This window comes from Protopterus annectens, chromosome 3.part1 (assembly GCF_019279795.1).
Source record: "Protopterus annectens isolate FY-2018-M chromosome 3.part1, PAN1.0, whole genome shotgun sequence".
Classification (NCBI taxonomy): Eukaryota; Metazoa; Chordata; order Ceratodontiformes; family Protopteridae; genus Protopterus; species Protopterus annectens.
Window position 1 is genome coordinate 1,198,474,648 of NC_056732.1, and position 16,712 is coordinate 1,198,491,359.

Sequence of the window (16,712 nt, forward strand, 5' to 3'; positions counted from 1 at the left end):
TCTCAAACCTTTTGAATCAGAGGCACATGGGATATATGCAAATGACCCTTATGAATACCAGATGTTTCAGCCAATTGGCAATTCAGAATGCCCAGGACTTGTTTCATCGTTTTAATGGACAATTTCAGGCCAATAAAGCCAAACCCCACTAGCTGTCAGTATTTATATTTCGGCCTTGTTATGACCTCATCAGCACAGCACAAGCAGAGTGACTAAGCATACGAAACATAGGGTTATTATACCCAGCTGATGTCCATTATCAGCTTGGCTGGAGTTTTCATTCAGTTTTTACTGACTGTTTTTTTCTGTGTGACTTTCTCACGCATTGTTTTTGCAAAGTAACTGTACTTTACACACAGTAAATTCTTCAAAATAATTGTACTGCAATAAAGCACACACTGCCAGCATTTTGCACACTCTGAGATACTTCAAACAACTCTAGTTATACTCTGAATAGCTTTAGTCAATGCAAAATAGTAGCGCATAGCAAAAACATAGTTGTTTACTAAAGAAATGCAGCCGCTTTGCTTTTCCATGCTCACTTTGCCCTTTTATTTTACTTGCTATGCTCGTTTTAATTTTATCATGCTTGTTATACTTTTATTGTGCTCGTTTTACTTTTACCATATCCATTATACAAATCAGAAGTAGTTCTGAACATATTCATAAGTATTTCAAATAACTTTATCAAATATTGTCATTTTGAATATTTTGTTTAATCAATAATGCGTGTTGTGCTTTTATTTGATTAATAATATGTCTATTGCTTTGCATTTGATTAGTGATGCATTTTGTGCTTTGTGAAAGCTTTGTATCATTTTCATTACAAAATAAATCATTTATGCAAGCTTTTTTTACCTGAAATTCATTTCTGGCCATTCTGAATCATTTGAGCACTGAATCACCCAACCTACTCAATATACCTCCACTGTTAAGTCCGCACCTCATGGCTTGAAGAAATTTCACTCTTGATCCCATTCTAGCACCATGTCACTTGTCTGGTTAGGATAAAACAGGCAAACAGTCATGGGTTAGGTTCAAGCAGCTTTATTATATATAAACACATCATGATTGAGGCTTAGTAACTTAAACATAAACAAACTTATAAACAGATTGAATACTGCACTCATACATGTTAACACTCTGGCTATTATCCCAAAATGGTGCTGTTGCCTGCATGTAGTCTCTATTTATATGCATGTGCCTTCACTTTGAAATGTTTCTTAAAGACACGACACACACTCTGTTCTACACCCAGTATGCCTTGGCTTTGGCTAAGAGATAACACATAGCACATGCACTTGTAAGGAGTACTATAATACGGTATTGTATGTATGGACCTGCTGCATGTATGCAAGGGAATATAGTGGGCTATTTGGAGAGATGTAACATCCACATGGAACTGCAGATACCTAGTCCAATAGTATGTGGTCCATAATATTCACTAGACCTCATGGTTGGAATATTCACTACAGCAGTCAAGGGAGATGTTAAACAGTGAGGTCAGATGATGTTTTCACTATTGTCTATGCCAGAAGATCATGGGCTGTTCTTCCCCCACCCCCAACACATCACTGTTCCCATACTGTTATCAGCAATGGTATATTACCAGACCAGGCTATCTCAGGGATGTGTCACAGAACCCGATCACACAGTGTATGTCACATATAATGCAGGGAGAACAAAATACATATGTATGCTGTTGACTGTGTGATGAAGGACATATCTCTGTCTGGCAGTCTGTGTGGCTCAGTGGGCTAGGGATGTTAGTGTGGTTAATGGTGTTTATGGTCCGAATCTGGAAGTATGCACAACTTTTGCATGTGAGGAATTACTATACTGGTGTTTCCACAAACTGTTATACCTCTCAATCTGTTAGTGCAAGAAATCTGGACCAAGCCAGAAAATATGGGGGGACAAAAGCCCAACAATAGAAACAGACAGTATAGATTGTTCCGATTAACCTATATAGTTGCTAGTATGACATTGAGTTGCATTATTACAGAATATCTAAAGGATATAAAGTCTGACACTCAAATGTTTGTCTGTAGTTAGTATTATTTAGTGAAGTCAATATACAATAATTTACCAGAACACCACAAATGTATGAGGAGCAGACCAGAAATATGAGGAAAAATTCTGGACATCCTGCAAAAATCTGTACAGTTGAGAGGTAAGCAAGACGGTTAGTCTGTGTGTGGAGTAACAGTATGAACCTCAGTCACATATTACGTACAACAGAAAGCTGGGTAATACTGTGAACAATTTGAGGGAAGTGCAGTACTGCGGAAACAGGTACAGGTGGCAATGTCTGCAAAACACAAAATCTCGGACTTGAGTACAGATAGGTCTGGCCTGGAGTCACCTTGTAAGTACTGACAGTCCTACTGAGCATGCTCCTACACTTAGTTAAAATGAGCACAATTCTGTTTTCTCATCAAAATGACCTGCAATGTGTAAATACATCTGTACATACAGACATATACATATACATATCTGCCTGTCCCTATCTTTCTCTCACACGATTAGTATATCTATCACTATGTACTGTCAAATAGATATAGACCAATATATATATAGCTATATATATTACAATAGTACATAGACAAATCACATATATCTGCATAAGACATAAACATATTATACACACACACACACAGCTACATTTATAGAGAGATCCCTGTTACAGACAAATATATGTATGGATGTATGTAGTGTCCCACATACCCTATTAATGGTGAGTAAATCTGCACTCACACATCCATACAGTTGCTCAAAGGAACCAAACTAAGGGTGCAACAGTACATATACCACTCACCTACAGACCCCTGTGCCTGCTGGATGTTACTATATAGACAGACACAGGTGAGCAGGTGGTGTAATGCATAATGTTGTCAGCACATGCATGGACAGAGCACAATGTCCCTGGCCACAGGTTTGCCTATATAACTGCAGTCAGCTACATATGGCCATACTGGTAACTGTACACACATAGCAAGGATAATAACAGTTATCTCACTGTTTGGACAAAAGAGGCAGCTAACAGTATGAAGCAATATCACTCTGCACCAAAAGGGGCATTGTACTCTATAATGGGTCTAATGAGTGTCGAGTAGAGGGGAATCATGACCTCTTTTTCCCTGGATGAGAACCCTTTTATGATGAGGTGTGCCATGTAGAAGGACTTTGTGACTACTGTGGCAATGTGACTATCAAAGGACAGACTACTGTCCACCTGGGTCCCAAGGTCTCATCACATATTTGGTGTTAAGTACACTGCTGCCTATGTAGTAGTTCATGGGTATAGAGTTTTTACCAAAGGGGATGACAATGCACTTTTTGGCATTGAGCTTGATGCCATGGCTCTGTCACCAGGCATCTGTCACAGCGGGGCGCTTCTGTAGGATTTCCCCATCATTTAGGGACTCGACTATGGCTCCTAGTTAGCAGTCATCTGCAAACTTCATTAGCCAGAGTTCCTTCTGTGTTAGCCTGTACTTCAGAGAAGTAGAAACCAAACAGGAGAGGTTCCAGGACTGAACCCTGTGGTACTCCACTTGTCACTGGTTTGAGGTCAGATTTGGAGTGTGCAACTTTTACAGTGTGGGTTCTGTCAGAGAGCCAGTTGGCAACCAGTCTTGTGATGTAGGGATTTATACCTAGTTTAATGAGATTAGCTATAATTCCAGAATGGGGGATGGTGTCAAAAGCCTCGGCGAGGTCAAGATAGGCTGTGTGAACCACCTTACCCTCATCTAAGGCTTTGGTGACTGCCTCAAAGAAGTTGATCATATTCAGAAGGCATGATATGCCTTTCACAAACCAGAACAGGGTCGAATCAAGAGTTTGGAGGTTACCAATGTCTTTGTTTATGAATTCCATGATGATACGTTCCATGGCCTTGCAGACCAGGCTTGTCAGGCTAATAGGGCGATAGTTCCTGGGATCAGTGGTGGCTCCCACTTTGTGGTGTGGGACAACTGTTGCTGTATGCCATTCAGTGGGCACAAAGCCTGATTTGAGGCTATGATTGAACATGGTGCTTAGGTAGGGAGCCAGTTCATTCTGAAGTTCATGTAAAAGGCAGCCTGGGATGTTGTCCTGTCCCATGGATGCTGTGTTTTTGGCTTTAGAGAGTGCAGCTTTTACCTGCATAGTTGTGATTACATGGACTCTGCATTCTTCCTGTATAGATATGGGCCCTTTAGGGGGTGAGAGGGGTAAAGTAAGCACTGAACCTATCTGCCAGGATGTTGGCAATATCAGTTGGTTCTGTAATTTTCGTGCCATTGTGCTGTAACTCAGAGCAGATCTGGGTGTTGCCATTGAGATTCTTGACATAGCTATAGAATGCTTTGTGGTTGACCTTAGCATCAGTGGCGGTTTTGTTTTCATAGCAAGCTTTGGAGGATCTTATAAGGGATCTCAGCTTCTTACTGTGGCTGACCAGAGATCTCCTCCATTCATGGGATTTTACTCTTTTTTGCAACAATTTCTTCCTTCTGTTGTACAGTTTGTTTATGGCAGGGGACAACCAGATTAGCTTCCATTTTTTGGAGGATAGCATCTTGGTTCTGTTTGGGATAGCATGATCCATGCACCAGTGTAAGTGCTTATAGAGTGCATTTGTGTAGGATTCAGCAGTCTTAACTGCATTGTCCATCTGCATGGGTGTCATGAATTTCACCACTTTTGTCTTAACAAGCATGAAGTTGGCTTTGGAGAATTTTTTTATCGTGGTTTCCTTAATGGGGGTGGGGGTGGGATGTGGATATCAAGAGTGATTAGCTTATGGTCGGATCGGAACAACAAGGAGTTGACTTCAGGTGTGGAACACCAGTCACTCATGTTGGTAATGACTAGGTCTAGGATATTGTTGCCCAGGTTGGGGGTGTGGATAAGTTGATCCATGGCATTGGAGTTTATGAATTCCAGAAAGCATTGTGTGAAGGAGTTGGTACAAGAGTAGTTTTCCCAGTTAATGGTGGGGTAATTGAAATTGCCCATTATTAGGGTGTTTGGTTGAACCCTAATATTTTCCAGTACATCAAGAAAAGAGGAGTGGGAATCCTGGGGCATGGTGGAGGATCTGTAGCAAGCTACAATTTTGATTGCAGTTTTCCTCAGAGTTAGTTGCACTTGGATAACCTCAGATGCATTATTTATTTATTTTATTTATTTATTTATTTGCAGTTGATTTACCAGGATAGTCCATTGGGCCAAAAAGAACCCGTTTTCAATGGAGTCCTGGGGAGAAAAGCTCCAGTACAGAAAAATTGGGTACATACACAAGATTGCTAAATAATTATACAAAATGGTAGATAATAGTCATGGGGAGAAAAGCTCCAGCACACACAAAATTAGGTTCATACACAAGATTGCTAATATTTATACAAAAGTGGTAGATAAAACATTTAAACTCAAAGTTCAAAACATTCAGAACAATACAAACAAAGAGGATTAATGTGAAGTAAATGAGCTTGGAAATAATGTGAAATACATAGCAGAGGAGTTTTGCAGAAGGAACATAAAAGTACCTTATAGGGTGGATACAGAGGGAACACAAGCTTTGTTAGGTAAAAGTTTGGTACCGTAAGCATATTGGTGGAAGGATGTAATGTATTTATGAGGGGTGGGAGCAAGAGCAATCCCATTGGGAACTTAGATGTGTGTGAAGCTGTTTTTGAACATGTAATGGTTAGAGGTGGTACGAATGGATGGTGGGAGTGAGTTCCAGAGACGGGAAAGGTTACAGGATAGTAAGTGTTTACCTGGGGGGTAAGATGGTTTATGAATTACCAGTAGGTTTTGATTGTTGGACCTTAAGACTCTGTTTGGTAGGTGCATTTTAAAGGCAGAAGACAGGGAGGGACAAAGAGAGGGGTTGAGAATAAGCTTATGAGCTAAGGTCAGCTGTATATAGATGAGATGATTAGATAGTTCGAGCCAATTTAGTTTTTGGAGAGAGAAACAGTGGTGGGTGGAGGATCTGTGGCTATTTGCGAATTTGGCAATTTTGTTATAGCAGGAGGAGAGCTGTTTTTTTTGTGAGATCTGAAGATTAGTCAATAATGGAGCCCCATAGAGAAGAGAGGGGATAAGAAAGGAGGAGGCGAGAGTGATTTTGGAGGAGCTAGTAAGATACTGATTCTGACGGTAAAGCATGCCTAGTTTTTGATGAGTTTTTTTAATATTAAGTTGTAGATGAGAGTTGAAATTAAGCCGGTTGTCGATTTGAACACCTAGTAGCTTAGCTTCAGATACCAGTTCCAAGGGTGAGTTGTCTTGGCTGGTAATAGAGAAAGAGTTTATGTCGAAGGAAGTGGATTTGGAGGGGGTAAATACCATTAGTTTTGTTTTGGAGGCATTGAGTGCTAAGTGATTTGTTTTCATCCAATCTTCAGTAATTGAGAAAGCTTCTTGTGTGAGTTTTTGGAGTGAAGAGGAAGAGGTGGCAGAGCAGATAATGGTAGAATCATCTGCGTATTGGATGATATTAGCAAATGGAATAGATTTGTGGAAATCATTGATGAATATATTAAAGAGGAGGGGACCAAGAATAGATCCTTGGGGAACTCCAGTGGGGGTACTAAGGAATGAGGAAGTGGCCTTCTTCCATATTACAGCTTGGTATCTGTTAGATAAATAACTGGAAAACCAATCTATGGAGGAGGGAGAGAGGTTAAGTTGTGACAGTTTGGATAAGAGTAGGCTGTGTGAGATAGTGTCGAAGGCTTTGGAGAGGTCAAGTAATAGGGTAGAGACAATGTGGCTGTGATCGCGAGCTCTGTTTACAATCTCAAGAAAGGACAGGAGGGCTGTCATGGTACTATGATTTGGCCTGAATCCGTGTTGTGTAGGGGTTAAAAGGTTATTTTCTAACAGATGTGGAAGGAGTTGAAGCTGGATGCACTTTTCTAGAATTTTAGATATGGGGGACAAGATAGCAATAGGGCGGAAGTTGTTGATGTTGCAATTGTTACCTCCTTTATGGAGGGGGATGATAAAAGCTTGCTTCCACAATTGGGGCACCGTGCATTCATGGATGGAGCGGTTAATTAGAATGCTAATGGGATAGGCAATTGCTTCTGCGGCTATACTTAGGAAGTAAGAGGGGATATTGTCCGGAGCATTGGTGCATGGCTTCAGTTTCTGAAGAAGTTTTTTTATGGTGGAAGTGGGTATAGGTTTAAATGAGAATGGAGAAGAGTGGGGAGAGAGAGGATTTGAGGAAGATATGGGCGAAGAGGGGTTTTGAGTAGTGGATGAGGTGGAAGATAGACAGTGAGATGATGAGAATGAGGAGACAGAGGAAGTAAGGGGAGGGTTGTTTGTGGGAGAGGGTGGGGATGAATTAGATGTTGAGGTGGGGCATGTGAAGGAGGATGTGAGTTTGCTAATAGAGTCAATGAAAAAGGAGTTGAACTGTGTAGCTAGATCTAAGTCTGGGCTATTTGGGTCTGGGGTTGGGGTGTGTGGCTTACTGGGGTTAAGGAGGGTAGAGATCCCCTTCCAGAATCTTTGAGGGTTAGTTTTGTTGTTGTTTTGGAGTGTGAAGAAATATTTTTGTCTATCAGAGATTATAAGCTTTTTTACTTTATTACGGAGGGTTTTGTACGCATTATGTTGTTCTGGGGTTTTATTTCTAAGATAGAGTCCCCAAGCTTTATCTCTAAGGCGCATACTTGATAGGGTGGTCTTGGTTAGCCAGGGGGCTGAATTTGTTTTTATTCTTTTTGTTCTTAGTGGGGCTTGGGAATTGAGTATTTCTAAGAAAGTAGAGTTGAAATGAGTAACTGCATCTTCTAGGGGTAGTGTCTTTAGGTTATTCCAGTTGATTGCTTTCAGAGAATATATGAAGGTTGATGGGTTAAAGTTTTTGTCATTGCGGGTAGTGATGAAGTTATGGGTACGATAAGAGATACAGGGGAGTCGGGTGAAAGTAGGCAAGTGATCACCAAGGGGGTCAGGAAGAGTACCACTGTCTGAGAAATAGTGGGGATGTGACACTAGAATCCAGTCAAGGATGGTGCCACAAGAGGGGTTTTTTGATGGGTGTGTTATTGTGTTGATTAGTTGGGAGAAATTATATAGGTTGATATTAAGAGGGTTGGTCGAAGACTGGATGGAGGTCCAGTCGATGTTTACATCTCCTAAGATTATGGTTTCATTACTGATATTGTTTGAGAGCCAAGAGAGGATGTTTTCAAGTGTGGAAATGTTGTCACCTGGGGGAATGTAGAGAGATGCTAGACAAATGTATTTGTGCTTATTAACCTGTAGGAGGCTGAGGAGTACTTCAGCGTTGTACTCATTATGCTGAGCAACTAGCCTGGAGGTGTGGATATCCTTAATGAATATGGACACACCTCCGCCTTTGGTGTTCCGGTCCAGGTTACATGGCCAAAAAGTGTGGTATGAGTTATAGCCTGGTAGTGCAGGGGTGCTCTCTGGAGCCTTGAGCCAGGTCTCAGTCACTGCACAGATATCGATGTTCTCCATTTTAAGGAGTGCCTCGAGTGAGTGCATTTTGAGATTTAGAGTTCTAGCCTTGAGGAGCATTACCCTCAGTTTTTGCTTGCCTGTTCCTGTTACAGTGGTGAATTTGTCATTTGAACCTTGCCTAAAAAAGGCACTATAAGAGCGGCAAGAGCCTTACCCTGTATCCAGACTCCCAGGGGCGACAGGTGCAGGCCATCTCTGGCAAAGCATTGTGGTCTGTTGACCATGTCATCCCAAGCAGACAGATACTGGATCCCCTTAGAATGACACCAGAAGCTTAGCCAATTGTTAAAGTCAATCATTTTGTGCTTGTACTGTGGTATCATTCTGGGTGATGGCAGAATGCTACTCAGGGCTAGGGTCATACCTGCCTGAGCTCTTCCATGTCTTTTTTCATGTAGTCCAGGGAGGTATGTATCTAGTCATTCACAACAACATGGACAATGGCAGAGTCATATTTGTACTTGTTATGGAGTGACCTGAGTGCATGGGTTATGTGGCGGATCCTGACACCCGACAGGCAGCTGACAGTAACCTTCTCCTTGTTTAGCCTGGTGAGTGGGACATCAGTGTGCCTGACTATAGAGTTGCCTATGACTAGTGTGTTGGATACATTGTTTTGCCTTATTGGCTGTGGTTGGGTGGCACACTGAGTCTGTGGGCTATGTGTCATTTGGGTTGTGTTGGGGTGGTGGACGTTGCTTGCGTTTCTGCTTTGGAGGTCTCTGTTGCTTGGGAAGATTATTATTGAGACCCTCCGTGAATGTTTTTGTGTTTCTATGTGTGGATTTTGGTGTTGTAGATTTAGTGAGACTATGTGATAAGTGTGATGTGGTGCAAGTGTTTACCTTCTCCTCTTGACTGTCAAGTTCAGTCTTGGTTGGAGAGAGCTTTACCTCCAGTTTGGCTAGATAAGTGCATCTCTCAGAGGTTATAGTGTTGGGTGGTAGGAGGAGAGGGTTGTCTGTGTACATGAGGCAATTTCTACATTGCCCCAAGATGCTGCCCAGATTCATCAGATAGGCAGGAGAGAACACTGGGAGTTGACCCTTGGACATGTCTGAATAAAAAAACTATTTTCCTCTAGACAAGTGAGGAAAGTGAGTACAAGAGCTGTTTTTATCTAAGCAAGTGAGGAAAGTAAGTACAAAAACTGTTTTCCTCTAGGTAATGAGGAAGGTTGAGTGCTGTAGTAATTAGTAGCTTATTTAGTGCTTACAACAAGTTCTGAACAAGTGCTGAGCACGAATAAGCAAATTCAAGTGTTAAAACTAATAATCTGTATCTGCACTAGACTAGTTGCAGGAAAGAAACAAGTGCAAATGCGGGCTTTCAAATCAGAAAGTTGAGAGAGATGGAAAAGATTGCCCAGACGGCCAATAACTACAATTTCTTGACCAGAACCACTCCTTATGTGGTAGACAGGTTACCTAGTGCTTACCACTCCCACTGAAAAGCTAGAAGGCTTCCCTCCAACACAGAAAGGCTTGGGGAGGCTCAGAAGCTTACATACAGTCCTTGATACAGCAAATCTGTATCTGGACTATACTAGTTACAGGAAAGGTAGGAAACAGGCTTACAGTTTTTTTTTTACAGAAAAGTAGCTAAAACAGCAGTGAAAAATTTCAAATGCAGTGCAAGCTAGCACACTTGAGTATGTAGCAATATTAGACCAAACACAGTTTAAAAAATGCAATTAAATTAAAAATGACTAAAAACAAGTGCAGAAGGAGTGTATTAGGTAGAATGTGGTAAAGAGATGGGACTGGGGGGGGTGTCCAAGATCATATCTACAGTGGGGCAGGCAACTGCAAAAGCCACCAAATTTAAACAACAAACCATAAATAGGGAGGGTGAGTGGGACAAAACACTTTCAGTAGAGATCTGAAAAACTATACAGTGAATCAAAAATAACAGTGCACAACTCTGAATAAAATGAGTCCAGCAAAATTTAAAGTACACAATTCTGAAGAACCAAAACACATACTTAGCTCTGTATATTTCCAGATAGTTTGAAAAGAGCTTTGTTAGACACAGGTTCCATCAATGATATGCAGGCTGTTAACTAACTATTATTTGCAAATAATCCTTCAGATAGTCAGATGACACAAGCTGTAAAAAACAGTTATACCAACTTAAGACACAGCAGAAAATAGGGGGAGGAGGGACAAAACACTTTCAGCAGAGATCTGAAAAACTATACAGTGAATCAAAAATAACAGTACACAACTCTGAATAGAATTAGTCCAGCAACAATTTACAGTACACAATTCTGAAGAACCAAAAAATATATACTTAGCTCTCTATATTTCCAGATAGTTTGAAAAGAGCTCTGTTAGACACAGGTTCCAGCAATGATATGCTGGAGTTCAGGAGTATGCTTGACATGCTTAGGTCACTTCATGCCTTCCACTCAAGGGAAACAGCAGAGGATAAAAAAAAACACATCTGGATCCAATAATACTGTGTCAGGATGCCTTCATTTCTTCTCCGCTCTAAAAATGGATACTGTCCCCAATCTGTGACCCAGGTTGGTGATCCCAGTGTTCAGGGTAAGACATTTTGTCTAGACGTGGGGTTACAAGGAAGGAAACCTTTGGCAACTAGGTAATGGTCACTCCAACAACAGAGTTCAAACAAAAAAATAAATAAATAAAAATAAGTCAGTGAAGAAAAGTAAACAAATTCCCTAATTATGTTGTGCTCCTCATGTAGATCTATGGTAGAGCATTTTTATAGATACTCTAAAGTCCTGACTTAACCACTATGATAAACAAAAGCATTAATAACATTCACATTCAAGTTCAACTTACTTCATAATTATATTCTAAACACCCTTACAAAGTGAATGCAATGCATAATAAAGGCAAGGTGCAAAAAATATTTATTTTCATTTTATTTATTTAGCTTTTGATTACCTGGTTTATCAGACTGGTTTTGGTCAAAATACCCTCTTCAATGGAGGCCTGGGGAGAAAAGCTCCAACAAATTACAAACATTTTTAAGCAGACATTCAGTAATAGATGTTAAGTAATAGCAATTACACGTGTTTTCTACTTAGATTAATTCATATGAAATAAAGGCAACTATTACAGTGTAAAAGATATTTGTGCATTTAGTAGACATTGAACATTGGCCATCTAAAGAGGTTTATTAGTGGAGTTGTCAGATAAATAATAGATCCTGTGATTAGTGATTAGAAAGAAATGGAAGTGAGGGAAGGAACATGGTAGGGCAGAAAATATTAATACTGTAATTCAGAGGTGGGGTACTATGGAGGTTCAGAGACAATTACATGTTGCTATCATAAAGTTTGTATTAGAAGTATAGAGGTGAGGCAGTAAGTGGTGTAACAAAATTATGTATATGGCTGAGAGATGAGAGTAAAAGTATTTGGATATTGATGAAGATTAGTTGTGGGGCATTGGATTTTGAATGAAGTGAAATGATTTGATGATATTGCAAGCTGAAGATAACAGTGGCATTTGTCCTGGAGTACAGAAGCAGATCTACTGATTTGGTAGGTGAAGCATTAGCTACGTTTTAAATGAGTTAATATTCTAAATAGATATTATTCTTAAGGAAGTACAGCTTGACAGAAGGACAGATGAATAATGTTGTATAGCAAATAAAATCTATAATCTCTCAAAACAGAGAATTAGTTACTGCAGACTAGATGAACAAAATGTAATGTGCTGAACTGTGGCAGACTCATTCAATGTAAATAAAATAGTTATGTATATGCAGTGCTTTTGAATAGTGTGCTGTACTTTCCTGTTGAGGCCCTGTAAATTTAATAGATTCTGGGATGGATTCATCAATGAAAAATTAATCTGCTTATTTTATTATTTATTTATTTATTTATTTATTTATTTATTTATTTATTGGCAAGTCGATGCTACCTAAATTTGCATTTGTATGTGTATGCAAATTAGAAGTATTTGTTAGTTGCTGTTCTACCTGCAAACGAAGGCATTCTTTTTGGAATGCTAAGCATTCAAATGAGAATCATATGTTTGAAAGTCAGTTTTGTAGAACACACTAGTACAGTAGTTGAACTAAATACAGTGGTATAATATAAACTATGGTAATGTTTGTCCACACTGTATCATAGGATAGAGGATTGGCCTTCACTTTATTGTCATTTTTTTATGTTCACAGGCCCTGGAAATTAGAAGAATTTATCACAGACAAACACACAATCTACACTAAGTTGCATAGTGTTTATAATCCAAAGAGTCATTTATTATAGCATGGACTGGTTCAAATGCATGTGACCCCAAAATGAATCTGATTCAACAGCCTTGTGTTTCATGTGTGAATCAGTAATCCATGACTGAGTTGAGAAAGGGAGAATGAAGGTTAAGTATTTTAAGATTTTAATTGAAAAATTAGTGATATTATGTTGTTAGAGTATCTTTTAACATTTACAAGCCAATGGAAATATGAAGAATAGACTACAGAAGGCATCCTGCTGTCTTAATTACTAACCCAAATTAGATTAGCTGCTTAAGGGGTCCTTTTATAACTAGTACATTAGAACTAGTAGTTAGCCTCCCTTTATCCTTAAAAACAAAGATCATTCATTCTCAGACTTGGGATGCTTTAGTGATGTTTACATTGAGACAGGAAAAGGAAGAGGTCTTTACAGGATGAGATGCTACCAGAATGTTCCATGAGGTATCATCACTAGTAATAGTTCATGGAGAGGTATGTTTTGATGATGATGATGATAATATAGAGTTCAAGGAAACATTAAGACTAGGTCAAGATGTAAGAGCTAAAATATTAAAAGAAATTAAAATGAATATGACACTACAAAAATGAGATATCCATCACAGTATCACTGATAAAACAGAAAAAGGCAAAAACGATAAAAAAGAAAACAAAATTACTCAGACTGATTTTTTTTTCTTTCTTTCTGTAATGACAATAGACAAAACATAGAAACAACAGAAATGGTTCAGTATCCATTGAGGACAGAAAAAAATGAGAAATAATAGATGTAACAGTTAAGTAACTGTCCACAAACTATCAAATACATAGCATAGGAGTCTTAATGTAATCCAAAGGATTGGGACTTCTGTGGAGTCTAATTCACAGTAAAGAGGACATCTGATAATGATTATTCATAAGCATAGCTTGCATGAATCTGTTACACATTTTGTATTTAGATAAATTAGTGAGCATGAGTTAAAATCAAACAGGTTAAGAAAAGGAAAGATTATGCTCACAGCTGTAACAAGCTATTCAGCTTAAAAAAAAATCAGTAAAATATTGTTAGTTACGTGTTCATCCTACCTTTCACCACCACTAAATAGGAATAAGGTTAAAATATGTTTGAGGTGCTCACCAAATAATACGGGTGAATTTTGTAACGGATCAAAGCAAAATGACAAAAAAAATTGCTGTCTGCGTGTAAAGCTTCTACTAAATTAATACACTCCAGTATGTATGTGTGTGTGTGTGTGTGTGTGTGTGTGTGTGTGTGTGTGTGTGTGTGTGTGTGTGTTTACACACATACGTGTGTGGTGCATCCTAGACAATGAACTGAGAAAAATGGAGCAATACCTATACACTTGACTACAACCAGTTTACCAACGGTATAGATTAGAAACAGAAAATGAAGACATTTTTATCAGTATTTCAAGATAAATGAATAACATTCTTTCTTAGCTCTGCCTTTGGCAAGTGAATCACTGCTTGTCTGTGTGAAATAACTATGTTGTGTATACAGCTATGGAAAATTAATGGTGGATGATGATAGTGGTTAATAGTGTCATAGCAAAGGACAAAATGCCTTTACTATCAGCCAAATGGATTAAGGTGAAGTGCACTGAGTGTGTGTGTGTGTGTGTGTGTGTGTGTGTGTGTGTGTGTGTGTGTGTGTGTGTGTGTGTGTGTGTGTCTGTGTGTGCGTGTGCGTGTGCGTGTGTGTGTGTGTGTGTGTTTGTTTAAATAATTTACATTTGGGATGTATAACGTTCTTCAACAGCAATTACCTCTGTCCTAAAGGAACTCTGAAAGACTAGCTGGATTAACTATTTTACATAAAAAAATATTACAAAGTATATATCTGCAACAAAACCTGTTAAGAGATAACCAGTTTTCTAAACCCAGTCATTACCAACAGAGTGGATATTATAGGGTAATAATGGACCTTCTAAGGGCATGGACACACTTCAACTGCAGCATTGACCCTCACTGCATCCCTGGTTGGTCAGTTATTTTCCCATTATTTTCCTATAACACTCTCCCTGAAACATTTTTGTTGCCACCCTAATAGAGAAACATCTACCCTGAAACCTACAGTACTTAGTTTTTAGCTTACTAGGTTCTTTCCATTTTAAAGGTATGCATAACCTCAAGAATGCAATGCATTGCATGAGCCATGCTGCTTGCTAAGCTACTTAACTCTGAGCTGTCTCCAATATCCATAAAACTGGTGGCAGTGAGGTACTAACAAATAAAACTTTTTTCTGCTAGCTTGATTGAAGTTGACTAAATTGCCCTTACCTTTGCTTACCTCCAAATCTCATGTCCATTCAGGGCAGGAACTTTTAGAGATGATTATACCACATCCTTGATATGTATCAGGATTCAGTAGCAATCATACATGAAGGACAAGTGGCATTCACATTATCATGATGGGTTACTCAGTATTCTTGGACTGTACACCTGTTTTTTTAATAAAGAGTTTGGAAAGTAAGATGTTATATGCTTGTCACTCAGGATATAAGTCACTGGTTGCAGCAAAAGCCAATAAAAACGTTTGGTCTTTATATGTATGAGTTCTTTGTATTTTGGATTTATTTGACCCATGTATTTCAGGATTAGGGTCGCACAGGACAGCCACTATCTTTACATAATAACTTACAGAGGGAAGGAGTGAAATAATCCATCTTAGATGAGATGTGCATATGGCATGTCTCAGTTGCCTTAAGGCCAAAGGAATTATTTAATTTTTCAGAGGACAGACATTGAGATAAGCTGTTCAGAATCTGCAGTACTTGTACGGTTAAAGTTATACTACACTTAGTCCAACCTCTCTGTTACAATGGCAGACCCCTATCCTGAGCTTGGGGTGACTAATGTCAGCAGGAGTTCAATTTTAGTTTGTCATCAGATGTGTGCTAAATTTTTCTGAGTAACAGACATATAGATCACATTCTTCAGACTGTATAGGAGGGCTTACGTGTACCAGAAAATGGCTTTTTGTGAAACTCATATTGTGGGAAAGCTTTCGGCCTGAGTTATTATTTGCTGTGAAGAAAAGGTTGATGCAGAGAATTTTAGGTTTGGAAGACTGCCCCTTTCTCTAACCAGTGAGAAGTTTGCTCAGGTAGGTACCAGCTGAAGTTAAGTGTTGACAATATAAAGGACCAATGGATAAAATCAAATGTTTTTTTCAAAGTCAACAGAAATGTGATTTTCTGGGTTTTTGGCTGCTTGCTTAATTTGCATAAAGTTTATCAGAGTCCACTCAAGAACACCTGTAGAGTAGCCCTCTGTAAACTCCACTTGTTGATATTTATTAGGTAGAGGACAGCAGATTGGATCTTTTGAAATGGAATATTAGTATGGAATTTAGGTTTTATATTAATTAATGAGACCTCTTTATAGTTCTCAATTTTGTAGGGATCCTTGCCAGGTTCCAACACTACAAAAATAGTGGATTCTTGTAAGAAGGATGCAGATGTACTAGATCCAAGCATATTTTGAAAAAGAGACACAGAGGAGTGTCGGTATCTTTCCATTATAACTTAAATAACTTACACAGGCAAGGAGTAAAGCCACCCGAGTCAGGTGCCTCACTAAAATGATTTGACATATGTCATCCACAGTAATACTGGAAGATAAGAAAACAACATTGCCATCTGTAACTTGGGGTGGATTTAGGACTGAAAGGAAATCAATTTATGAAGCAGAACGCATTGTGCTGTTGTGATCAGTATCTGTATACAGCAACCCATAGAAAGAAAATGATCAGATGAACTACACCTTTAGCCAAAGATTTTAGGCCAGAATACTAGTTTGTACACATCTTTCTTTTAACCATTACCTGCAAGGTAATTGCTTTTGTTATATGGTATTTCTTGAATAGCATGCACTGTCCTACATGGTGCTTCTTTGGGCACTCTAACCAGTAGTTTCTCTTTAACTGGAGAGGTTCCACATCTCTCTGCTGCCGGAATTTGGAAGTATGACAC